Source organism: Chiloscyllium plagiosum, unplaced genomic scaffold (genome assembly GCF_037043375.1).
Source record: "Chiloscyllium plagiosum isolate Xiang-an unplaced genomic scaffold, Cpla_swu_hap1 HiC_scaffold_19, whole genome shotgun sequence".
NCBI lineage: Eukaryota > Metazoa > Chordata > Chondrichthyes > Orectolobiformes > Hemiscylliidae > Chiloscyllium > Chiloscyllium plagiosum.
In genome coordinates, this window is record NW_028270157.1 from 61061476 (window position 1) to 61089211 (window position 27736).

A 27736-nucleotide genomic window follows, 5' to 3' on the forward strand; every position below is an offset into this window, starting at 1 on the left:
CTTGAAGTAAAGCCATTCCGTTTGTCTTTCAAGAAAACTATCAACACTTATTCATGTCACTCCAGCAGTTGCTACCTGAGAAGATTTGGTTTTGTCACTATCATGAGAAGGGGAAGGAATCAGTTTCAGAAGTGGGTACCTTATGTAAAGGGCAGGGAACATGTGTTATGTCCCATAGATATGCAATGTATCTTTAAGGAACATGCTTTTGAAATAATCAATGTATCATGGCATGTAAGCTAAGGGTATAAACTTTCAGTCTCCATCTTACTACCCTCCTTCAACATGACATACATCTGAATTCATTTCTGACGCCCCTTTCCCAAGTCCCTCCTCCCTACCTTTTATCTTAGCCTGCTGGACACACTTTCCTCATTCCTGAAGAAGGGCTTATGCCCGAAACGTCGATTCTCCTGTTCCCTGGATGCTGCCTGACCTGCTGCGCTTTTCCAGCAACACATTTTCAGATCTGAATTCACCATTCAGCCCAAGTTAGTAAACTATCGTTTGGATAAAGACAGCTGAGACATGCGAGTGCCTGTGAATGTAAGTGCACATATGTAGGTACCAAGTGCTGTAATAAAAGTTCATTCAGTACTGTGTGGCCCATGTCCCACTTTCATGTTATGGGCTGGGGGGGAGGGGGTTAACACAAGTATCACATCACGATAATTGCAAGTTGTCAGTTATCACATCAGAGCATGTCTAATGCAAAACAGAAAAACAACAGCAGTGGGTTTGAAAAATCTTTTACTGATGCAAGCTTAATGATCGAACCAAGCACAACCCACCTCTCCTGGTGTTTGGAATGGCAAGGTCTTGCACTTAGTTTTTTGGGAAAACTTTACAATTGAAAGGGATCACAAACCATTAAAAATTATATTTTAAAAAATGATGTGGCGCAGCCAATGTTGGACTGGGGTGGACAAAGTTAAAAATCACACAACACCAGGTTACAGTCCAACAGGTTTATTTGGAAGCACACTAGCTTTCGGAGCACCGCTCCTTCATCAGGTGGTTATGGAGTATTTGCAATGTCCTGTTTATTTTCCTGTCATGTTATATATCCAATTTTTCTGTAAAATATCTTTGAAACGAGATCTTGAAATAAAGCCATTCCATTTATCTTGCAGGAAAACTACCAACACTTACTTATGTCACTTCAGCAATTGCTACCTGAGAAGATTTAGTTCTGTCACTGCTATTAGAATAGGAAGGAAACAATCAGCTGATGAAGGAGCAGCGCTCCGAAAGCTAGTGCTTCGAAATAAACCTGTTGGTCTATAACCTGGTGCTGTGTGACTTTTAACTTATTTTTAAAAATAACTTTTATCAGCATACCACCCAAGTTATAATTATTACTGATTAAAATCCCAAGGGTATGTTTGGGAGATTAAATAAAAATCAGGAAATCACATGGTTTCATTGAGCAAGTTAAGCAAAAGACCTAATAAAAAGACAGTAGATATTCCCTTAGATCTTCAAGTTGATGGTATGTTGACAGACATAGAGACTGAAGACAGACATAGTACCAACCTTCTGAGTCAACATTTCACTAGACTATTTATCAGCAGTACAGCAAAGATGACTGCAAAGACAGGAAAAGATGAAATCAATACATGAGAGAAATTGCATCCTTTACAATATAGGGCAAACTTAGCCACCCAATAAAAGATGGTGGTTTCTATAGAGGTATTGGAGATCTACAATGAGGCAAGATCAAATGATGTAACCAGCTCCATATGTGGAGCAACACTGAGGCAGAATCTATGTCAACTGAGCGAATAAGGCATCAACATTATACCGAGCACACCCAGAGCAACGAGAACACATTCACATTCAGGATCTGAGAGTGGAGTTAAGGATAAAGACCAACACTACGCTCACATGTAAGATAACTATAGATCGACACTGACAAATCACGAGCACATTGTCAGCAATTCCAGACCTCAGGGAGGTTTCACTATTCAGCCCAAGTTAGTAAACTATCGTTTGGATAAAGACAGCAATATTCAGACACAGAAGGATGGAGATTGAGAAGGGAAACCTAAGCCTTCTAAACTGAATCAATGCTCAACCTATCCCACACCACTGTTTGTTATTAAAGCACTCATGAAACAGGGACATGAGCTGATTTCTAACAGTATTTAAAAGTCTGAGTCAAGTACAGGCCCAACTTAAATAAAAATTCCCATTATCTCCTGGGCATTGATTCAGAAACACATCTGCTATTGTTTCTGCTTTTTGTTAAAATGATTTAGTTTTGCTCCCCCCCCCATTGTGATTGTGTTTTCGTTACTGTAACCTTACAGTAAAACTGTTCTCTAACCTTTAAGTGGTGTAGCTGATCTTAAGCTTACTGCAAGAGCAGAACATGTAATGGGGATGACATAAACAATCTCATATAGTCTGAAAACAAACATGTCCAAAGGTTTCTTGGAGGTTTGCTTAGAAATCCCATCACCCCCTGGTGATAATCTGCCTCTGGAGTGAATCCAGGTCGTCACCACGGAAACCGATTACTGGAAACACTTTAGATAAATGTAGACCTACATAAAGTGACTTCAACTTGGCTGGTTGGTGGGGGGGCACGGAGAGGGGTGTGGGGTAAAGCAGACAGACAGTTTTAAAACAAGTATTCAGCTTGCACATATTGGCAATATCTGTATTTCACTCCAGTGAAGGGGTGGTGGGCGTGGGGGGAGTCAGATTACAGATTATGTCAAATACAGTAAAGCGAACAAACTCAAATATGAAATCAGAACAGCTGCACAAACTGCACTCATTATGTTTGCCTCTTTGACAGTCCACATTAGCTAACTGTGGTTCACTATGCCTTTTGTGTTTTTTCCAAGCTTCAGTTTAAGAATTCTTGTACATGTTTTTCAGCAGCTGAATGCCTGAGCTGGTAAAGGTCAAGGTGACAGAAGACAGCAGTCCTGGGGGTGGCGTAGAGGCGCAATGGCAGATTGCTCTGCATGGGGCCATTTGCTGTTTTCACTGACCAAAGCTAATAATTGAACACTCAACTACTTTGTGGGGGAGGTTGAAGCACTCTGCTTCCTTATAGATTACTTTTCCTTTGCAAGTTTTTTTAAGCATCAGTGTAGAGGCTTTTTTTAAAAAAAATCAATGTTTAGGTTGATGCATTGTCCTTTTAGGACCAGTAAGATTTACAATATGCACTTAATTTGCAGAATCACGTGAAGAGGAGTCCTTGAACATTTCTCTTTATCTACTTTAGGACATTCAAATTCTAAATGAGCTCAGGAAAATAATTTGTTATAGTGTCTGTTAGCAGGCACATCAAGTTGCATGATGTACAGTGCTTCTTTCTCAAGGCACTTTAGTGGGTTTTTTGAGCCACAGGATCATGGTGACTGATGAGGCTAATTCTCAAGCAACAGATCTTGCTGTAGGTAATGCAGGGGTAAAATTACATGGTCTGAAAATGATGCCAGCACAGTGTTAACTCCTGACGTCTTTCATATTTTGGTCTTTAATTCCTAAACTAAGGAATTGAATATGGAAGTAAGGTTTGTAATATAATGAAAATTTGAAAATTTGAACAATTGAAGGAAAATTAAATGTTCTATGGATCGGTAGTTTTGCATTCATAGAGTCTTAGAGACATAGAAATGTACAGCATGGAAACAGACCCTTCAGTCCAACTGGTCCATGCTAGCCAGATATCCTAACCTAATCTTGTCCCAAGTGCCAGCACGTGGCCCATATCCCTCTAAACCCTTCCTATTCATCTACCCATCCAGATGCCTTTTAAATGCTGTAATTGTACCAGCCTCCACCACTTCCACTGGCAGCTCATTCCATACACCACCCTCTGTGTGAAAAAGTTGTCCCTTAGGTCCCTTTTATATCTTTTGCCTCTCATTCTAAACCTATATCCTCTAGTTGTAGACTCCTCCATCCCAGGGAAAATATCTTGTCTATTTATCCTATCCATGCCCCTCATGATCTTATAAACCTTGAAATGTGTTGTGGAGGCTTGTATTCAAAATGTTTAAGGACATCAAAAAGCTATTACTTCCAGATGAGGACTGTACTTTTGTTGTACCACAGATGACCTTTGACATTTTACCTTCACATGGAAGTAAAAGTCAAATTTGGGTTGGTACAGCAATGTCTTCATGTAACCAGTGTGGTCTTTCTTCACTGGAGCGTAGGAAGTTGAAGGGTGACTTAGTAGAGATTTACAAAATCATGAGGGGCATAGATAAGGTGAATAGTAAAGATCTTTTCCTTTGGGTGGGGGAGTTCAAAACTAGTGGGAATATTTATACAGTCTGAGGAGAAAGATTAAAAGGGACCTGAGGGTCAACGTTTTCACACGGAGTGATTTGTATGTGGAATGAACTGCCAGAGGACGCGGTCAATGCAAGTACAGTTACAACATTGAAATGACATTTGGACATGCACATGAATAGGAAAAGTTTAGATGGAAATGGGCCAAACGCAGGCAACTGGGACGAATTCAGTTTGGGAAACTTGGCCAGCATGGATGAGTTGGACCGAAGGGTCTGTTTCTATGCTGTAGGACTCCATGACTCAAGATATTGGAGGTTACATATATGTACCAACGCACATCTGTGCCTAAAACTCTGACTTAACTACCATGATTGGCCATTCACACTGCACACAGGACAAATTCTTCCCTTCACAATACAATCCAATGACAGTGAAGCATCAATGTGACAACATTTTGGAAGAAAAATATTTTGAAGGGGGCTCTGAAATTTAGAAGTTCATGAGCATGCCTTTTTTTTTTAATTGTTACATACGTAGAAATTTTAATCAACACTTGATGGAACTGTGAGATGCACCTTGAAATGCAACTTTTTGGTAAGTAACTAATCTGATTTGTTGGGGCTCATTGGATGTCTCCTATTGCCCAACTAATTTGCACTGGCTCTTGAGAGGAGCAATAGTTTGTCCTAATTCGATGCTCTTTTCCCGTATCCCTCCAATGTTTGTCCTTCAAATGTTTATTCGCTCCCTCTTCAACTCTCCCATTGATTCTGTTTCCACTACTATACCACACAAAAGTACATTCCAAATCCCAGCTTTTCCTCATGTCATACCGTCACAGAGATATACAGCACCGAAACAGACCTTTTGGTCCAACACATCCATGCCGACCAGATATCCTAACCTAATCTAGTCCCATTTGCTAGCACTTGGCCCATACTCCTCTAAACCCTTCCTACTCATGTACCAGTTCAGATGCCTTTTAAATGCTATAACTGTACTAGCCTCCACCACTTCCTCTGGCAGCTCATTCCATACACACACAACCCTCTGCATGAAAAAGTGGTACCTTCGGTCTCTTTTATGTCTTTCCCCTCTCACCCTAAACCTATGCCCTCTAGTTCTGGACTCCCACACCCCAGGGAAAAGACCTTGTCTATTTACCCTATCCATGCCCTTCAGGACTTTATAAACCTCTATAAGGCCACCCCTCAGCCTCTGACACTCCAGGGAAAACAGCCCCAGCCTATTCAGCCTTCCCCTATAGCTCAAACCCTTCAACTCTGGCAACATCCTTGTAAATCTTTTGTCATCTTGGGTTCTTTTTTGCCAAACACTTCCAGGCATTACCTGTTGTTTAACCACTCTTCAGCCATTTGAAACACTTTCATTTACTCTACTCAACTTTATTTCCCAGATTTTCTTTCAGTTTAATTTTTTTTGACACGTGACCAATGCTGGTAAGTTAATGGAAATTTTCATTTCCACACCATCATACAAATTGGAGGAAAGACTGATGCAAACTTAAGAAAGTAATAGAATGAAAGGCTTATGTCTCAAAGATGTGTCTGTTCAAAATAAAAGCTGTAATGGTGAAAATATAAAAAGCACATCTATCTATTAAATTTTTCACCATCTCTTTACTTTTTGTACTGAATACCAATGAGGTCAGGCCATTAATTTCTTCCACTGTTTTACTGGACTTACTGCAGGCACAGTGGCTCAGTGGTTAGCACTGCTGCCTCACAGCGCTATGGACCCGGGTTTGATTCCAGCCTCGAGTGACTGTCTGTGTGGAGTTTGTACATTCTCCCCGTGTCTGTGTGGGCTTTGCTGGGTGCTCTGGATTTCTCCCACAATCCAAGGGTGTGAAGGTTAGGTGAATTGGCCATGATAAATTGCCCATAGGGCTCAGGGATGTGTAGTTGGGTTTATTAGTCCGAATAATAGGGTAGGGGGAAATGGGTCTGGGTTGGTTACTCTTCAGATGGACGGTGTGGACTTGATGGGCCAAATGGCCTGTTTCCACACTGTACGGAATCTATGATTCTTTTATGTGACTGGAGGGGAACAATCACACAGAGTTCAGAAGACAAGAAAGGTAACACTTCAGCCTGCAGGGGGCGGTCTCCAGCTTTGGCGCTCTTGTCCTGGTGTAGAGATCTTGTTGGTGTGGAGAGCTTCCTCGGTGGCTTCCAGGTATTCCAGCGTTCATTGTCTCAATCTACATTCCCCAAACTGAAACTGATCTGAGATTAACTCAGAATTTTACACTTTACTTCTTATCTATAACTTCTGTCATGAATACAGGCACCGTGATATGGCGACTTATAAAATTTCTCACTTTTTTTTGTGAAAATACACGTGATAATAATTTGCTATTCTGTTCTATTCTATTCCTTACTAAAAACAATATCCTGGAATAAACATGGCAAATGTCAGTCATTCAAGTGGGTAATTGCTTGGGGCCATACCAGATAACCAACTGGCTATTCACATGAATGCCCCAGACATTTTCAGCAATTTGTAATTTAATAGATTTTTTTCAAATCACAGTCAAGTAGAGATTTGCAGCACACAAAGAAATGAATGAGAAGGCACAATCAATTGTGTCATTGGCTACATTATAATTTTTAAAACAAACTAAACTTAAGTTGCCCACAGGAGTGTGTTTTGCGGCAATAAATCACAAACAGATTTTTGGGACCGCTGTTTATTTATACGTCCTTTAAAACTCTGAATAAAGTCAAGACCAAAGCGATTTTGTCAGCCTCGAATCTGTTTTTTAATTGAACACATTCCTTTCCTCTTGCATAGAAGATAGACCACATTGTTCTTTGCTCATTTAAAAAACTCCGTGCAGATAAAGTGTCTTTGATCTGCATAGAAATACCAAACCAAAAATAAGCTTGAACTTTTAAACCTGACGTTCATGGCCCATAAATTTTGTGGCACATGTTTATGTTGTCACCCCTTGTCAAACATTCCAGGCATTCCAGGCAATGAGTTTACCTGGAAAGTCGAGCCTCAGAGTAGGGTCACAGACTCAATGACAGACAAGAATGCTGGCTGTGGTGGCAGGTCTGCAGAAGTCTCAAGTTGTTGATTCCAGTTCGTCCCTTCCTCCCCCTCCCTATCCTCTATTATGTCTTTTTGGGGACTGAATTAAAGAGGTCATTCTGCTTTGAGATACGTTCAGAAGATCCACAAAGTGTACCCATGCCTGGAGACAATTTATGAAAACAAGGAGGAAAACTGCCCACTTTCTATTTCTCTGTCGGCATGGTGGCCTAGTGGTTAACACTGCTAACTCGCAGCAGGGACCACGGGTTGATTTCTGCCCCAAGTGACTGAGTGCGTGGAGTTTGCACATTCTCTGTGGGTTTCCTCTGGACACTCCTATCTCCCCAACAATGCAAAGATGTGCAGGTTAGGTGGATTGGCCATGCTAAATTGCCCATAGTGTCCAGGGATGTGCAGACTAGGTGGGATTCATGGGAAATGCAGTGTTACAGGGTAGGGTGGGCTGCTCTTTGAAGGTCAGTGTTGTTCTGATGGCCTGCTTCCACAGTATAGGAATTCTAAAACCTGCAATATTTTTCATTGCTTATTATCAACGCTAAAAGGAACAGTACTTGGGTTCTTCTGCCTTACACAATATATGCATGAAGAGACAAAGGATAGGAATCTTACAAAATAGATGCTATCCATAATTTCAGATACAACAATCCAAAATATATTTCTAAGCACGATGTTTGACATTCACGTTTTTGATTCTGACGCTGGATGGTAAAACTGTTAAACCATCTGTTCCCCCGCACTTCTATTCTTCACCTAAACAAACACTGCAGCAATTTCACACATAAAATTCAAGAAAAACCACTTGCCAAGCTACAAACGTCACCTGCTGCCTCAGAATCAGTGACTTGAATCAGCCAGTTTTAAATATTTCTAAACAACCTCTCCAGGCTTGTTATAATTCATCTCCTTGAACTTCTGGCTCAAAAGTAGGGACACTACCACTGCACCACAAGAGCACCTTATAGTGGCAGCATGGACTATTTAACTAAGTTTAAGTTTGCAAAGGGCAGTGTCCTCTCATGCCGTCTCCTCTGTCGCTTTCATGATGACACAAAAATCTAATGAATTCAGCCTCTTAATAGCAGCTGTCTATAATTTGTGTAAAGCATTACCTTATTCTGTCCACTCTCAAATTTTTGTGACACAATTCACTGTCGAACTCTGTTCCTGCTTATTCTACTTTCTTAATCAGTAACTTCAGTGACAATTTACTTTCAATGCCTTTACCATATCAATATCGTATATCTCTATTGCCCTTATCCATGAATGGATAGTCCCATTGAAGTTTGTAAGTAGGGGTCAGAGAGGTAGGAGCAAGCTCATTGTCTGACTAAAGTAAAATAAGTTTCACCCCTCAATAAAGTTTGGACCTCCCACTGACATTATCAGTCAGTTGACTACCTGAAGTTAGGTTATGAAGAAAATCTATCCCAAACAATGTATCATGTTAATTATTTCAGTTTCATCTATTTCAATCTATGACACCAATCTTTCATTTTTAGAGTCATAGAGTCATAAAGATGTACAGCACAGAAACAGACCCTTCGGTCCAACTTGTCCATGCCGTCCAGATATCCCAACCCAATCTAGTCCCACCTGCCAGCACCCAGCCCATACCCCTCCAAACCCTTCCTATTCATATACCCATCCAAATGCCTCTTAAATGTTGCAATAGTACCAGCCTCCACCACTTCCTCTGCCAGCTCATTCTATACACGTACCACCCTCTGCGTGAAAGAGTTGCCCCTTAGGTCCCTTTTATATCTTTCCCCTCTCACCCTAACCTATGCCCTCTAATTCTGGACTCCCCAATCCTCGGGAAAATACTTTGTCTATTAACCCTATCCATGCCCCTCATAATTTTGTAAACCTCTATAAGGTCACCCCTCAGCCTTCGATGCTCCAGGAAAAACAGTCCCAGCCTATTCAACCTCTCCCTATAGCTCAAACCCTCCAACCCTGGCAACCTTATTCTGTTTGTTTAAATAGCTACTTACATAATCATATTTTAAAATAATTCACAATGGGTTACAAGATGTTTTCCAAATTATGAAAATTTTCTTTAGAAAAAGAGAAATTGTTTTTATTGGCAGGAAGATTGCCAACATTGCAGTGCAGACAGACATGGTTATTGGTTGAAGTACAGGAGGGAAAATGAAAATCTTCTTCACACACTAAGTTGTTATGGTTCACAAAGAACTGCCAGAAAGCATGATATAAGCAGATTCAATTTCGGTTTCCAAAAAGCTTGGAAAGAAGAAATTGCAGGCAAGCAGAGGAAATACAGGAAAGTACAGCAATCTGGATAGAACTTCACAAGGGCTGATATAGGCAGGATAGATAGGCCAAATACCCCCACTGTAGGATTCTATTATTTGACACCAATTAGCCATCCAGATGACAAGCAAGATTGTAGGTTTGGAAAAGTCAACTTGAATGGTAATCAGCCTTTTTAAAAAAATTGCATCAAAGATGAGAAAAGATCAGGATGTGCAAAATTCAGCACTAAATTCTGACTATCAGAAGAAAATGCATGAATATAACTTGGATCTGTTTAGAATTGTATTTGCAAATGCTGATTATGGTTCCAAGGGTCAAGATGTTCCTTTGTTGGTATTGTTCTGTGAAAAGAGTCCATATTACGTACTGAAAAGACCGCTTTCAGAACGCGTTTTATTCCAAACTCATCCTCCAACTTCTCAGGCATGACTTTACACTCCTGGAGTTGGGCACACAATGGAACCCTCTTCACTTGCCTGGAGTGCAGCTCCAACAAAACATTCCAAACATTCAACAGCATCCAGCTCAAAGCAGCCTGCTTGATTTAGACAACCCCAGACATTCATCTGCTCCGTCCCTGGTGCACAGCAGCAGCAGCAGCAGTGTGCACCATCCACAAGTGGCATTGCAGCAACTCGCCAAACCTCTTTCAACACTTTCCAAACCACTGACACCGATTGTCCATAGGAAAGGACAGCAGATACATGCTGGGGCATATGGTGGGGTACCAGCAAAGTCACTGAACTAGTAATTCAGGTGCCTCAGGAAATGGAACTAAATTAATAAATCTGGAATATAAAATGATCATTGGTAAACCCTTCTGGTTCACTAATATCTTTTAGGGAAGGAAATCTGCTATCCTTACCTAGTTTGGTAACAAGTGGAAAATTTCCTTTTGACACCCAAATGGCATTTAAGATAATTCTCTAAATTGAGCATCATTTTGATTTTACGACCCCAAGTTGTTGAAACTCTTTTTCAGAGACACTTTTTCCTGGTATTTCCTCTTAAAATCAAGCATCATACTAAATGAATTGTTAGACAATCATCTGAACCACCTGAAAAACCCTAGGTAAATTCACTGTCATTGATCTTTCTTCCTAATAATAGTCTGAGTTACTAAATAGAGTCTTAGAGTCATAGAGATATACAGCATGGAAACAAACCCTTCGGTCCAACTCGTCCACGCTGACCAGATATTCCAACCCAATCTAGTCCCACCTGCCAGCACCTGACCTTCCAAACCATTTCTATTCATATCCCCATCCAGATGCCTTTTAAATGTTGCAATTGTACCAACCTCCACAACTTCCTCTGCCAGCTCATACACTTACCCTCTGAGTGAAAAAGTTGCCTCTTAGGTCTCTTTTATATCTTTCCCCTCTCACCCTAAACCTATGCCCTCTAGTTCTGGACTCCCCCACCCCAGGGAAAAGGTTTTGTCTATTTATCCTATCCATGCCCCTCATGATTTTATAAACCTCTATAAGGTCACCCCTCAGCCTTCGACATTCCAGGGAAAACAGCCCTAGCCTATTCAACCCCTCCCTACAGCTCAAACTCTCCAACCCTCTGGCAGATGGGGAAGATTACCACAGATCTTTGGCAGTAAGTAAACTCTATCTTAATAAACAGAATAAATTTATGACAAACTTCTTAATAGCAAGTTACTTTACAATAGAAATACATAATTGCTTCTTGTGAGGCAACAGGCTCAATTTAAGATTTAAGTACACATTAGTGCTATTGCAACATTCTGCAAAACAATTTAGAGCAATGACAGAAAACCAGTTAGTTCCTCCCACAAACAGTTCTTTAAATTCTGTTGGGTGGAGTTTATCTCATGACACCAGTTAACACTTTACACAACACTGCCCCAAGAGTGTCATCAAATTTGAAATATGCAGTCTTTTTAAAATGGTACCTCTTGTACATAGGCAAAGGAAATCTAGGAGCAATATTCCATAGAAAATCTTACAAAGTTGATAAATACTGGTTAATCTTAAGGCTTTTTTTTTAACTTCACTGCTGATTGATTTTCCATTATGTAGTAAGTTTTATTTTAGTCACTTCATGAGATGGGACAATTTTACCCCAAAAGCCCCACACCATGAGAGTCAGCTCATCTGTGAGAATTTGTAAGGCACGGATCCCACATGTGCAACAAATCCTCTGTTCATGATATATACTGAATTGCTTTGTAGTTTATCACAAGGCTGGAGGCCTATTTCAGACACAGTTGGCACACACTCAGATTGTGCTAGCTACTTCAAGGCTGAAAATAGTATCAAAACTATTTCTGACCCTAAGTGTCCAACTTCAGAAAATATTGAAATACATATTTCAAATTTCACTCAACCTTAGCCCAAATAGTTAAAAGCAGCATTAGTAAGATGCAACCTAGATTTTTTTTAAAAATCAATAAAAGAGATTACAAGAAATGTCAAAATAGTTGGTATAGACATTTATTCTTGTAATTGCTATTAATAGTTTCTCCAAGATTTATGCATTTGTTAATATAACTGGTTCCTATTGCTTCCAAACCGATCTTAACTTTTACACTGTTTATTAAAATACTGTGATATACGGCACTGAGCCAGTTCTCTGCAAAAAAACTTCAACACAACTCACAGTTAATGCTTTGGATTAAGATATAAAGTGGATAAAATGAGATGTGTATTAAAACCTATGGAAAACACATTTCAAGAGGTAGGACAAATGAACATTTCTTGCTAGAGTTAATTGTCATTTGCAAAATATATCGTTGGAGTCTAAATATCGGTAAGAAGTTTAAATCCGGTTTATGTTCAAGCTTGGCTCTTGCTCCTGGATGTGAATTAACACTGCCCACAGTTCTATTCCTCTGTCAAGAAGCTGATAAATCTGTCCTGTCAGATATAGCACAAATGACGGTTTATGTCACCCAGCAACCAACAACAGACTGCCAACAACATGTCATCTTTAAATGTGTGTGAGTTAGCAGATATGGTAAAAAAAAGTACAAACAAATTTTTAACTCTACCACAGAATTGAAAAATGTCAGGCTAGTTCTGATTTATTTCTGTACTGCTGAGTTCATTCTATATCATAATAAAACATGTTGGCTATAATAAATCATTCATGAATTATTAGACTAATCTACAATTTGTCCTTTAAGCAGTTCTCCTTTAAGTTGAACTCCTTCTCAGATTGTAAAAATATATGAAGTATAGAAATAAAATCATCATTTTGTAATTGGGAATGGCAATATTCAACCATTATGCTGTAATCTGTTAATTACTGATACTTCCTTGTAGAATCTTTCATGTATACTCATTTCATCTCCTGGTCACGTACTGCTACAGTCCATTGAAGTTGACATTTTTCCTATATTAGTGTGAAAGTTTCTTTCTTCCTTGTTCAGACCTTTGGATACAGAAACAGCAATTCTATCTTCACTATAGAAGAAGATAACACTACCCCTGATATGCCAGGAAAACACATTAAGGTTAATGGAATCAATAATAACACAGGATGAGCAAAGCGAATAGTCACAATAGCTCATGGGCAAGTGGTCATCTCACACCTTCCCATACAGTATATTGAATCACTTTCAGTTTGAGCAATTGGGCCATGGCATTACTTCCAATGTTACATCACCCATGTCCCAACCTGCCCTGAGATTTGAGCGTGACATTCAGGCCTTTGTAGTCAAACCAATTATTCCCCAATCTCTGACTGAAAAGACTGACAAATTCTCCTCGGGTCTGATAGCTTCCACCACATGGTTTTTTAAGGAAGTACGTGATGAGGTTGCAGACGCTTGAGCTACTGTCTTCCAAAGCTCTCTCAGAATTGTCGCTTCAGCTGGAAAACTGCAAGTGTACCTCCGTTACTTGGGAATGGTAGGGGAGAAACTAGGGAATTGTAGGGCTGTTCACCAAAAACTGCTGCTGCAGTGCAATTCTTGGAAGCTATAATAAGGGAGAGGGCGACAATAAGGAATTTGAGTTGGATAGAGAGAGCTGACATGAATCTGACCCACAGCCGGGTTATGCCTCATAAACAATTACATTTTTGAGTAATTAATGATTGTAATAATTAGAGGGCTATCTATGAATAGGTCACGGGCATGAAGGCAAATTATTTACCTGGTTAGCGGATTAGTTGAACAGCAGAAGGCAAAGAGTAAGGGCAACTGGGGGTATGAAATTGATTTTGGAAGGAAGTGGAATCGTGTTGTATTCCATAGGGCTGCATTTTAAACTCAATCCACTAGGGAAGGTTGGCAGATAGGGAAGTTGTAGACATTGGCAGCCATGCCATGGTGCCATTCACAGAGTCTATCCACATAAACCTGCAATTTAATGTGTGATCTGGGGATGTGTCAGACAGTCATTGGTTGTGAGCTAATTGAGACCTTTAAGAAGCCTAATAATTGTCATTAATGGGGCGGTGTGGAGTTGGAACATTCTCCCCATGTCTGCATGGGTTTCCACCGGGTGCTCAGGTTTCCTCCCACAGTCCAAAGACGTGCAGGTTAGATGGATTGGCCATGCTAAATTGTCAATAGTGTTCAGGGATGTATAGGTTAGATGCATTAGTCTGGGGTAAACGTAGAGTAATAGGGTAGGGGAATGGGTCTGAGTGGGTTACTGTTCGGAGGGTCGGTGTGGACTTGTTGGGCCAAAATAACCTGTTTCCGCACTGTGGGGGTTCTATGATGATTCTATGATGATTCTTGCAAAGTATCCCATTGATAGTGGAAGCTGGTGTCTAGTGTGGACCCCAGTATCTTTCGGTGGTCAGACTAGTGGTGGGTGGTTGTGGGTTACTTTCCTTAAGAGTCACTGGACCCATCGTAGGCACCCTGAAGGAAGTCCCATCTCTGCAATTTCCCCACCATGTTTCCCTTCCTCCCAGCTCTCCACCATCACCAGCTTCTCTCCAATCTTCACCAGGGACTCCAATAACAACCTTACCAAGCAGCATCACTATTAGGACCACCCCATCTCTTTGCTTCACCATCAGGTCTGGCAACAATCACTGCTGGGCACTTAATTCAGACTGTAGGGCAGTTCAGCAGAGCTGGAATATATTTACCCCCATTTCTATGCCTAGCTGAGGACCATGAATCCTTGCCCAGTGTAAATTGTCAGCCAAAGATCTGTGCTACTGCCTTAATGGTTCATTCTGATTATTAGGAACTTAAACAGCACGACAGCGAACACCATAAATTCAAATTTGGCACTGACACAAATATTAGTAGGATTATAAGTAATGTAGTAAGCATTTAGGATCTTGAAATGTATTGATAAAGTAAATACAGAGAAACCTTTTCCATTGAAGCAAGAGTTGACAACAAGGGAGCACACCTGAAAATCAGAGATAGGCAAATGGAGGAAAACTTAGGAAACCTTTTCCCAAAAAACATAGTTAGTCGAAATGTGGAACTCGCTCCCAGAAAACACCGTAGACGCTCGCGCACTTAGGAATTGCATAACAAAGACTGACAGGCTTTTGCTCGCCGAGGGACTAAAAGGATATTTTATGCATTGTACATTGTTCAATTTATTATTTAATTATGATTAGATTTAATCAGATTTTGATTGAGTTAAAATGATATAAAGAGCAAAAGTAGCATTGAATGATTCCCAATTTTTCATTAACTTGAAATTGAATGTATATAGATAATGAGTTAAAGAAAGCATTTAGGTTAAATTTTGCACAAAATAAATTAGTGACAGCACAAGTCACAGAGCTGATTGGTGAGTGGCTGGTGAGTGTTTATTTAAATCTTAAGTTTATTTTATTTAATTTAGTTAACAGTCTAATAAATAGAGAAATATCAAGCACTTTACTCTAACAGAATACACACTCTGCTCCACTTGGGTACTCCACGATGCTTCTGTTTGCTGGACAGGTAAATGTATCGAAGAGTCTTCAGCTGAGGAATCTGTGCTTTGGAACATAAACAGCAATTTGAGGCACTACAGTGCACGTATGAGGCTGACTCCAAATGGATGCCATGTTTGTGGAGGCCATCACCCTGCACCCTGACAGTTAAAAGGCAGGGAGGGAATGGATGACAGCTAGTTAGTCAAAAAGCAGAAGACAGATAGTGCTAAAGTCTCCCAAATGCATGCCACTCCCCTTGATAAAGGGGTGGTATGTGATAGACTGCTATACCTAAAGTTGGAAGGTCACAAGGTCTGGGTGAGATGTATCTGAGGATACAGAGGGAAGTGCTGGTCAAAACCCTTCCAATCCTCCTTAAATACATAAATGGTGCCATAGGCTTGGAGAATTGCAAATGGTACACCCTTATTCAAAGAACAGTGTAAAGATAAATTCAGTTTAATGCAGCTGGTGGGAAAAGCTTTATAAAGTACTCACTTCAAACCAAATTAACAGGGAATTAGACAAGTGTGGATTAATCAAGGAGACGATTCATTAAAGTAAAATTATATTTAATGAACTTGATTAGGTTTTGATGAGGTGACAGGGAATATAAATAGAGGGTATTGTGGTTGACATGGTGTATATGGATTTCCAAAAGGTAGTTAATAAATGTTCTTTAAACTGATTCATGGGATGTAAGCATCACTTGCTAGACTAGCACTTATCGCCCATTCCTAATTGCCCTGAGAGCAGTTAAGAGTCAACCTTATGTCTATGGTCTGGAGTCACATGTAGTTTAGGAAGGTTACAAATGCTTTAGGGAAGGTATGGTTATAGGATAACAGACTGTGTAAATAGCCAGCTTAAGAACGTCTGAGCTAGGGAAGGCCTACATTAAAAAAAACAATTATACTTTAATATAGATACACTTAACAGTAACCTGCTTAATTAAGGAGTGCATAGCTTTCAATTGTAAGTGGTATCAGTCCTTAATAGATACTGTAAAATTGTGGCAGATAAGAACTAAAAAGTTTTTGGTGAACAGACGAAATTAACAAATTACGCTTAACTAATTGCAACATTGACAGTGGGAGATGGGTGTTGTGTTGAAGCTGAGGAAGGTGGGAGCTTCTGGGCACAAGTGATTTACAGCAAACATATCTCAAAGAAATGTATGAAAATGCAGGAACACCAACACAGGATTACTTAATTGAAGGCTACACTTAAGGTGTTGTAGTGTATCAGGGAGGGTGAGAGACACCTGGACACTTGGTTCCAGAAGGCAGTCACACTTCTTAAAGTAGAAATCACACAACACCAGGTTATAGACCAACAGGTTTATTTGGAAGCACCAGCTTTCGAAGCGCTGCTTCTTCATCAGCTGATTGTGGAGTATAGGATCATAAGACCTAGAATTGATAGCTATAAATTCTGTGTCCTACAATTTTATACTCCACAACCACCTGATGAAGGAGCAGTGCTTCGAAAGCTAGTGCTTCCAATTAAACCTGTTGGACTATAACCTGGTGTTGTGTGATTTTTAACTTTGTACACCCCAGTCCAACACCAGCTCCTCCAAATCCTTAAAGTAGGGCAGAACTATTTCATCCCTTGTAAGGGATAGGGTGGTATGACCATGACTGAGGCAAGAAGAGGGGACAAAGAATGCATTTGTTATGAAGGCCAGCTCATGTCAAATATTATTTTCAAATTCATTGGCTGGAAATAGACGTTGAATTTTTTATAGAATCATTTTTAACCAAACCAAGGACTGAAACAAAAGAATAAATCAGCCTCAGATAAAATCAAAGCCTTGAGGTTTATAGTGATCTCTGATTTATCTTTTTGTTTAACTTACTGAGCATTAACTTCACCATGATTAAACTGTAACTTTTTGATCTTGCGTGCTTTGTGGTATGTGTATACTTGTCTGCATTTTGCAGAATTTAGGATTTATTTTTACATGTTTTTAATATGTTAAACACTTTTACTTGTTTCACTGGCACCTAGTTTCAGCACAATAAAGCTAATCTCTTACTTGTTCAATTCAAGAAACCCACATGGTTAATTCTCTACATGTAACTGCATGTAGTCAAGTATACAATCAATTAACAAATACATCCTTTTTAAAGCCAAAATCTCTGTTACAATTAAACAGGGAGTTGGAAAAGAAGGGAACTATTCTATTCTCCTCAACGAAGATGAAAACATGTCATTGCAGTTCACTGCTAAACTGAAAAAACAAACTGACATTGTCCCAATAAGTTGACACTGTATTATTACATTATTGCTTGCAGTAATCCATTTCTTTTAAATACTTTGATGACATGTTATGTCTGATCAACGTCTCAACTGTGGCACTGTGGAGTGATTACTGATACTCAAGCCCATATTATGAATTGCAGCTGAACCATTGTAAGGCTCATAAATGCTGTAATGAAATGGAGGTATTTTGTAACTACTTATTTTATCTGGTTTCAAGATAAGTCTAAATGTTAAAAAAACATATTTGTCAAAGTTTTTCACATTGTGCTGAAGAGGTCTGATTGTAGAGGTGATGTGAAAATATAAAGTGCACCAGCTGGTGATGACTGACATTTGACTGCCAGGCTTGGGTTACATTTTAAACCAAGCAGTTTAACTCTGATTGGTCAAGAAATGTCCCTACAAGCTGATGGTAGTACTATTCTGTTGAGTTGAAATAGGTGCTGCTCCTTCTGACCAGAAAATATAACATCTTAATTACTAATATATATAGCCTCTAATACATTCAATAAACCAAACAGTGAGTCTTGTTCTTTCCATGGTAACACCTCTACCAATCAGAGACCACTTGCTGACTCATCTGCACTTTGCTCTTATACAGTACCATTAAGTGTATGTTGGGACTCAACAAATGGGCTATGGGGTAGAGTGAAGTAAAAGGGAACAGAAACGCTTAATAGGGGAATTGGGGCAGGGGGGTCAGTTACCTGGTGATGATAGTGTCCAGCCTTAGCTGTGTTCCTTCCCATCACTTTCTGTACTTGAGATACAAAGTGGGCCTAGAAAATGGCTGGGACAGCTTTCAGGATGGGTGCAGTCAGTATCCGTCTGACACAAAACTGTGGAATCCACATTTCTTGGAATTTAGGGCATTGTAGCAATCAGCGCACGAAGCAGCTATTGGCAAACCCCAGCTAATTTATGAACATTTCACTGTCCATGTACAATGAATGCACAGTGCGGGTGCTTAGGGGTCAGATGTTGATCAAAGGCAACTTACTACATGCCATTGGTGGTTGAAAATTGAACTAGGGCGTTTCAGCAATGTGGAAGTGAGCAGCAACAATGTTCCCAAAGGCCAATGCAAGCTGAAGGGGAACCATTATTTGCCCAGTTTCTAATGGTCTCGTATGAGCCACCCAGCACTGCTGCATCATCCATCGTGTAAGTGTAAAAACGGTCATGCTGAATGCAGTGAGAAGAGGATGTGTTATTTCAGAGAGCTGCAGGAATTCCTTTCTAGATGGCATTGGGTGGTCCAAACAGAGTATGCCACACCATCATGGCATGATGTGCCCTGCTGAGAAACGGGGGTGGGGGAGAAGTGGGGAAGTGGGAGCATTCTTCCAAAGAAGAGGATGAAGACAGTGAAGAGCTGGAAGCTGTTGTTGTCCATGACAGAGGTTAGCTGCATCAGGCGGGACAAGCCAGAGAGAAACCGATTGACACCCTTTTCCAATAGTAGGGAACTGGGTGCAGTCGACCATCAGAACTATCATTGCCATTGTGCTGAAATCTGTTTTGGTTTGTGGAGGCAAATGTTAGCCTCTAATGGGTTTTCTTTGTGATCCAAAACGCTGCCCTTTATAAAAGCTAATGCTCGTATTTGCCTGATTGATTGCCTCTGCGCGATTTTCCCCTACTGGGACAATGACAAGCTGCAGGTCCAGTGTAGGCATCAAGGACTTGGCATCACTGAGTTGGAGCACACCCAGGTAGAGTGCAGCTACAAACAGCGAATATGTGTAACCTGGCGATCAAACTGCAAGTCGGGGGAGAGAATGGGGTTGCATGTGTCAGAGAGTGTCAGCCATGTTGTGGGTGACAGGACTTTCTGGCTGTTGTGCCATGCTGTGCCATGAGGTAGCTAGTGAGGGATAATGCATGATTGTCAAGTCTCATCTGCAGACTACCATAGATGATGTGGGCATAAGGTGTGCCTGTCTTTTCATTGGATATCTGCTAACTGGCAAGTTGTTTTTGGAACAGCCTGTGCTAAAATGAGACCAGAATCAAACTACATATTGATGGAGAGATAGTTAATGTGATGAATTTGGCAAGATCCAGCCAGGGAACACACTGGGCCTCGAAAAACCCTCCCAAAAACAAAATGCAACTGGGACTTAAAACCAAAGAAAACATCAGATTATGGCCCTGAATATTTCTTAAATAGTGAGAGACTGGGAAATGTTTAATCTTAAAGGTACATGACTATCCTTGTTCTTGAGTCACAAACAATTAACCTGCAGATATAGCAGGCACAACAATTAAGAAGGCAGATAGTATGTATACAATTTAACGATGGAAAGATATACTTTGCCCATTGAAGACTGAACAACTTATTTCTGGGTTGGGCAGATTATTCAATGAGGAAAGATTAAATAATTTGGGATGAATTTTTTCTCTAGAGTTAGGAGATTAAGATGTGGTCCCATTCAAATATTGTTCAGGGAATTGTCAGGGTAGATGCAGGGACAGTACTCGCCCCAGTTGGGCACTCTTTAACCAATGGAGGCACAATCTCTGAGTAGGAGGCAGGCCAAGTTTGGCAGAAATCAAGAGGGATTTCTTCACTTAGAAGATGGTGAAACTTTGGAATTCTCTGCCCCAGAGTGCTGCACAGACTCTGTCATAGAAAATGTTCAAGACAGGGATCGATGGATTCCCATGCTTTAAAAACATCAAGGAATATGGGGATAGTGAGGAAAAGGGTAGCGAAGCAGAAAATCAGGCCCGATCTCATCCAGCAGGAGGGCAGTCTTGATGAGGTGAAAGGCTTACACCTGCTTCGGTTCACTGCATTCTGTTGGGAATGTGGCCTGTGTGGGAAAGACCAGAAGATATTGGATCGTGCAGCTGCTGTTTTCCAAGGCAGAGAGAGAGATAGCAGCAGAGGGATAAGTGTGGCAGCTCCAAGGGTGTGTGGGTGGGAAATGTGAAGGACTGGCAGATTAATGTCTGAGGGAGGACCATGCAGGGTAAGTCTGTCTATTAAGAGTGTATGTACAGAGTGATGCTGAGAAGAAGCAATGGTCAAATAGGAAGGATGATAGAGGGAATACATAGAGAATACCAGTGGCTGCTAGAGACTTTAGTGAGTGGGGGAGTGGAACACAAATGTGCCACATTGGGTGCGTATCTGCTGCTCATGGCTGACCAGGGAATAGGTGGAAACTCTCTGGAGCCACGGCAATGATCTCATGAATGCATCTCCAGTGGGTTGGAGGGAGTTAAATACTGAATATGTGACAGTCTATGGACATGACTTATATCTGTCAGGTCAATATCACACTCTCTGTGCACATGGCAATATGAATTGTCATAAATACCCATTTCTTTCACGAATGTCTTTTAGGTTATCCTTACCTGGTTTGGGAACTGCAGACTCACAGCCTTCTGAAATGGCTCAGAAAGTAATTCAGTCAAGGAGTAATTGGGGGTGTAACAAATGTCAGTGACATCCACATCCCATGAAACAATAAATTCTTAAAAATTAGAAAATGACAAATATGGGAGACTTCTAATAAAAGTTATGTTTACAAATGATATTTATATATCGAGGGATGTAGAGTTGTGAATGTTATTTCCCTCACCATGAGCCTACATGCAAACATAATATCCCAACTGATATCAGGCAGTGTGCAGCTTGCTGTGACCCACTCACTGCTTTATGAAATGGTGAGACCAATGCCCCAAAGACTGGAATGAAAGGACAGTGGGAGCGGATACTTTCCAGGCCTGAAAATGGACTGCGGCACTCATCCATCATCAGTTTTCTGTCCATTTCTCTTCACTTTTTTTTAATACATGAACCCAGACTCGGTTATAGGAGGCAGCATGGTAAATTTTGCTAAGTTTGACAAAGTATTGGATCATAACGAGGGTAGTTGTAGTTTTCATGAAGACATATATGGGATGGCGACATGGCAGAAAGGTGACTGATGAACTTCAATGTAGAGGAAGAGGAAGGGATGTGCTTTAAGAGGCCTAATAAGGAAAGAGTAGACACTTTCAATGTCATGATTCTGTGAAGTGTGGCTGACCATGTTGTCTGGATTAAGTACTCAAAAGGTCTTGTTAGGAATCATTGAGGTCCATATTTGAGGGTCTTTAATTTTGTGATGTTGCAAATAAAGAGGGAGACTGCACTGTGGCTTTGTGGTTAGCACTGCTGTCTCTCAGCGCCAGGGACCCAGGTTCAAATCTAGCCTCAAACCACTGAGTGGAGTTTGCACATTCTCCCCGTGTCTGCGTGAGGTTCCTCCGGGCGCTCCAATTTCTTCCTACTGTCCAAAGATGTGTAGGTGGATTAGCTATGGGAAATGCAGGATTACATGGATAGGATTGGATCTGGGTGGGTTGCTCATCAGAGGGTCAGTGCGGACCCGATTGGCCAAATAGCCTACTTCCATACTCTAGGGATTCCATGATTCAGCAAAGCAATAGGGTAGCTTAAATAACACATTGGCTCCTCAGGTTTATGAATATGGGAATAGAATATGAAAGCAATGCTAGAAGTTTATAAATTACTGGCAAGGTCTGAGCTGGAATGCAGTGGACTATTCTTGGCACCATCATTCATGAGACGTCCCCCACCCACCACTGACAACTGGTTGGGCAACTCGCATCAGTGGCTTTGTGAACACCTGACCAATAACATAAACAGACAATGTTCAGCCACATGATATAGAAACTGGGACTTCATGGAGAGATGGTCAGTCTGACAGGGAGAGCCCAGAGTTCTGGACCATGTTTCCTGTGAGGAGGATTTTGACTGTTGATGCTACAGCATGAAGATTTGAAAGCTTCTTGTCTAACCTCCCCTTATCAGCTATTAGGAGTTAAGAAAATAGAAACTAAGTTATAAGTATCACTGATTTGATCTGAGTGAGCTGGAAAGAGGGTCCCAATCAACAGCTTCCGAAACAATTCTATGTGCCTTTCGATCAACACATCGTGAAAACCATGCAATTAATTTGGCCAGTTTTGTTACTTTCTTTTATTTATCCCTTAACTGTGTTTGTTTGTCTTTTGTGTGAATGGGGCTGAAAACAAAGGTTATGGTGTTTAAATCATAGACATCAATTAGATTACTTTGTTGTTTAAATTTGCTCTGTTAAACTTCATAAATAGCTACGTCTTCTGTTTCAACTACAGATCCTGTGTCGAGAAATGATTGTTAGTATTGTCTGGATTAAGTACTCAAAAGGTCTTGTTAGGAATCATTAAGGTATATATTTGAGGGTCTTTAATTTTGTGATGTTGCAAATAAAGAGGGAGAAAGGCTGATTGTCTGTTTTCATATCATGACACTTGTTATATCAGATTTAGTTCTATGTAGACTTCACATGAAACATTTTATTTTGGAACAGCTTATATACCTAGATCACCACATATATAGACCATGGTTAGTAGATCGTTATTAACATTAATGTATTCCTTCAATGTGGTGCTTTGAGCTCCTACATTTTACCTCACTACTATGTTCACAGCAAGAGAAAGATTACTTTCGTATCAGCACTATCTATATTCACAAAAACTCAGATTTACACAAGTTAGCTCTTTGGTTGAATCGATAACTAACAGACCTCAGTGATTTTGTGGCCTTGAGGTTTTTAAGTGTGACAATATTCCCAGATGTCGAATCTCCTTTCATAAGAACTTAATCAATATTAGTTTGGCTTTCACCCAGGAACTGGTACGAGGATAACTGGAACTGTCGAGCTTGAAATAGTTTCAAACAGAGGGCAAGGATGGCACAGAAAAATACTACTGTTGCACTTCACTGCTCAGAAATATGAAATCTTTTTATGTGAAATCATATAAAAACACATCATCCTTTAATACACAGAATACATGATTTCGGAATTCAAATGAACTAAAACTCCAAAGGAAAATATGCCTCTCTCATCCACGCAAGTAAATACAAATAAGCATCTATAGAATATAAAATGTCCCAATCACATGGTAATTTGAGCCTAAAAGTGATTTTTCTACATCCTTCCAAACACAAAATTAAAACAGGATCTATTTGTATGTAGTTGTCAGTTAACAGAATGCAAGAAAAGGACATGCAACCAACATTTTGAGTTTGCATTTTTGTGGCATTTTCCAAGCCATGGAACTTTAAATATCAACAGTATATCACATACAGTACTCTCAAACTGATTCAATTTGGATGGAATACAGTCCCCACTCTGGTTTGTTATACAGTAAAAGCATCATCAGTGGGGATTAAACCATTTCTTAATGCCTTCACACAGTAATTTTATTGTTTAAAAAGCACAAAGTGAGCTGATAGCATCAGATCTGGTATGTACTTTAATTACGAAAAGTTTCCCATAAATATGTATGCATCAGTGATTAGTCCATTCAGGAATTAAAGTCATCCATCATGGCTCAGAATTGAAATCAGTATTGTGGGATCCACTGGGGCATGACATAGTTTACACAAGGTTATTTTAACTTGTGGTCCACTTGATCTTTGGTCTGACCCCCAGCTGTCAAAAAACAACCATTCTATCAGAAAACTGAAGTGACTTTGTGTTTAAAAGAACAACTTTTTTTTTGTTTCCACTAACCAGGGGAAAGAAGGAAATTTTAAAAATGTAGCTGTGAAACAAAAGAACATCCATTCTCTCCAGATAAACGAAACTTAAACAATTCCATCATAAATCCAGATACATGCACATTTTAATGATCAGGCTAGCTACTAAAGTAGCAGTAATTAGAGTCATAGAGTCATAGAACATAGACAGTACAGTACAGTACAGGCCCTTCAGCCCTTGATGTTCTGCAGACCTTTTATTCTACTCTAAGATCAAACTAATCTACATACCCTTCATTTTACTATCATCCATGTGCCTATCCAAGAGTTGCTTAAATGTCCTGAATGTATTTGACTCTGCTACCACTGCTGGCCATGAATTCCATGCACCCACCACTTTCTGGGTAAAGAACCTACCTCTGACATCTCCACTACACCTTCCTCCAATCACCTTAAAATTATGCCCCCTTGTGATAGCCATTTCCACCCTGGGAAAAAGTCTCTGGCTATCCACTTTATCTATGCCTCTCATCATCTTGTATACCTCTGTGAAGTCACCTCTCATCCTTCGTTGTTCCAATGAGGAAAGCCCTAGCTCCCTCAACCTTTCTTCATAAGACATGCCCTCCAGTCCAGGCAGCATCCTGGTAAATCTCGTCTGCACCCTCTCTAAAGCTTCCACATCCTTCCTATAATGAAACAACCAGAACTGAACACAATATTCCAAGTGTGTACATCATAGAGATTTGCAGCTCGGAAACAGACCCTTCAGTCCAATTCATCCATGTCGACGAGATATCCTAAATTAATCTCATCCCATTTGCCAGCATTTGGCCCATATCCCTTTAACCCTTTGAAATTTTAATAAATGATCAGATTTCATATGGGGTTATTATGAGGGCAAAGACTAACTTGATATTACTGGATTAAATATCCAAGTATATAAAAAATTATAGAAACCCGTATCTTATCTATACTGACTCTTTAAAAGAGTCATTTGATTAGTCACACTCTTCCTGTTCCTCATAATTCTGCACTTTTTCTTTGAGATATATGTTCACAACCCTCTTATTTTACTACAAATTGAAATTAGAAAGGCAGTAATTAGATGATTGATGATATGTAATGCAATAGTTGGATTTTGAACAGGAAGTAATGGTACATCATTTGAGAAGTCAATGAACATAATGGTGATAATGTTTACTTTTTTGCCTGGAAGCTGAGGGGACGCTGTGCAATAGTGAATTCTGAGGGACAAAAACAAAAAGTAAAGCTGCAGAAATGTTTTTCTTAACAAGTTGCAATTCCAAATATACCAGCATTTCCGCATGACCTGTGGCCCTTTTCCTGTTACTTTATCCAAAGCACTGCAATAAATTTATGGCTCTTTGAATCCTAAAGGTAGAGAACAACTGCACCTTTCTATCAATAGCCGTACTGAAACATTAAAGCAGCTTCTCACAGAATATCCAGAAAAGCAAATTAACCTCTTAGTGTATATTAATTTACTCATACATCCAATCACTTACTTATTGAACTCCTGCAGTATTTGGTGGGGAAGGAGAGGCAGTTGAGGCAAATAAATGGAAAGTGTCTATCATAAAGCACGAGTTCCTCATGTATGAATTCCTCATGTATAACTCGATAGTGTATGAGGTCAAAAGTCACATGACACCAGGTTATAATCCGACTTTTGAAAACACAAGCTTTCGGAGCGTTGATCCTTCGTCAAGTGAAGTCCTTGTCCAGGAGACAGTGAGGACTGCAGATGCTGGAGATCAGAGTCAAGAGTGTGGTGCTGGAAAAGCACAGCAGGTCAGGCAGCATCTGCGGAGCAGGAGAATCCACGCTTCAGGCAAGAGCCCTTCATCAGGAAATCCTTGTCCACCCCAGTCTAACACAGGCACCTCCACATCATTGATATTGTATGGACAGTACTGTAAAATTTGATTTAATCGGGCACTGTATGAACTAAAGTTAAGCAATGCAACGTGAAGACTGAAGATCTAGAGTTCTAGATAGTAGACATTAAGGAAAATCCATCCATCTCTGCTGAAACAAGTCTAAAACTTGGATCAGTAACCCAAAACAATACAGAAGATTACTTCAGCCATTCACAGGCCACTAAGTCATTAACTGTTGAACAGTACCTAAAATGTTCCAAAGATGGCTTTACAAGTCTTTGATGTCTTCTAGGTGAACATTGCCTTGAAATAGATGAAAGTCTGAATCCAACTTTGCATCTGCCAAGGAGACTTCCATTTGTCTTCAAGCTCAGTCAGAAAGACAAGATGGAAAGAAGGTTATAAATCAGGGAAGTTACAATGCCAGGAGATTGTACTAGCAACATGTTAATAGTGAAAAATAAACAAAAACGGAAAACTCAAAGTATGCGTTGGATTCAAAGGATTTCAATAAAGCTTTAAAGAGATCTCACACACCATGCCATCTACTGAAAAATTATTGTCACAACTTGCCAAGGCAAGGTCTTTACCACTCTCAAAATGAAGGATTGTTACTGGCAAGTGAAGCTGGATGAACATTGTGGTTTTCTGAAGACATTCTGAACTCCATTCAGTAGATACAGAGTATTATGCACAAACGTTGGAACTTCCACTGCTCCAGTACAGTATGATTCAGACAGCAAGGTGCAGAGCAAATGGAGGTAGAATAGTGGTTCACAAGTCAAAAGGTATTCTTCTCAAAAATATAGAACCTTCTGTACCTAAAGTCGGGAGTGTTGTGCTGGAAAAGCACAGCAGGTCAGGCAGCATCCAAGGAGCAGGAGAGTCAATGTTTCGGGCATAAGCTCTTCATCAGGAAGGGATTATGCCCAAAGTGTTGATTCTCCTGCTCCTCGGATGCTGCCTGACCTGCTGTGCTTTTCCAGCACCACACTCTTGACTCTGATCTCCAGTATCTGCAGTCCTCAGTTTCCCCTTCTGTATCTTGAGTATTGTTTCCAAGGCACACAGAACTGTACAAACCATCAAGGCAATAGGGATAAAATATTTGAGCTTTGGAGCACTACATTTACAGAAAATGTAGGAAAATACATTTTATTCAGCATCAATCAAGATGTTTTACAGGGAGAAGTCAACCCCTTCCAAGTCTTAACATAGCATTTTAGATTAGATTAGATTACTTACAGTGTGGAAACAGGCCCTTCAGCCCAACAAGTCCACACCGACCCGCCGAAGCGCAACCCACCCATACCCCTACATGTGGTAAATATTACATCAAGGCAAATTTAACAGTGGAACAAAGAGAAAAAAGATATTGAAAGACCACTTTGGAATTGGGGAGGAAATTCTTCACACAATAGGTGGACAACTGATACAGGCAAAATCTGAAGATCCCTTAACAGATAGTAGTGCCTAGGCACACTATAGAATCCTTCTGGATGAGAGAGCAAAG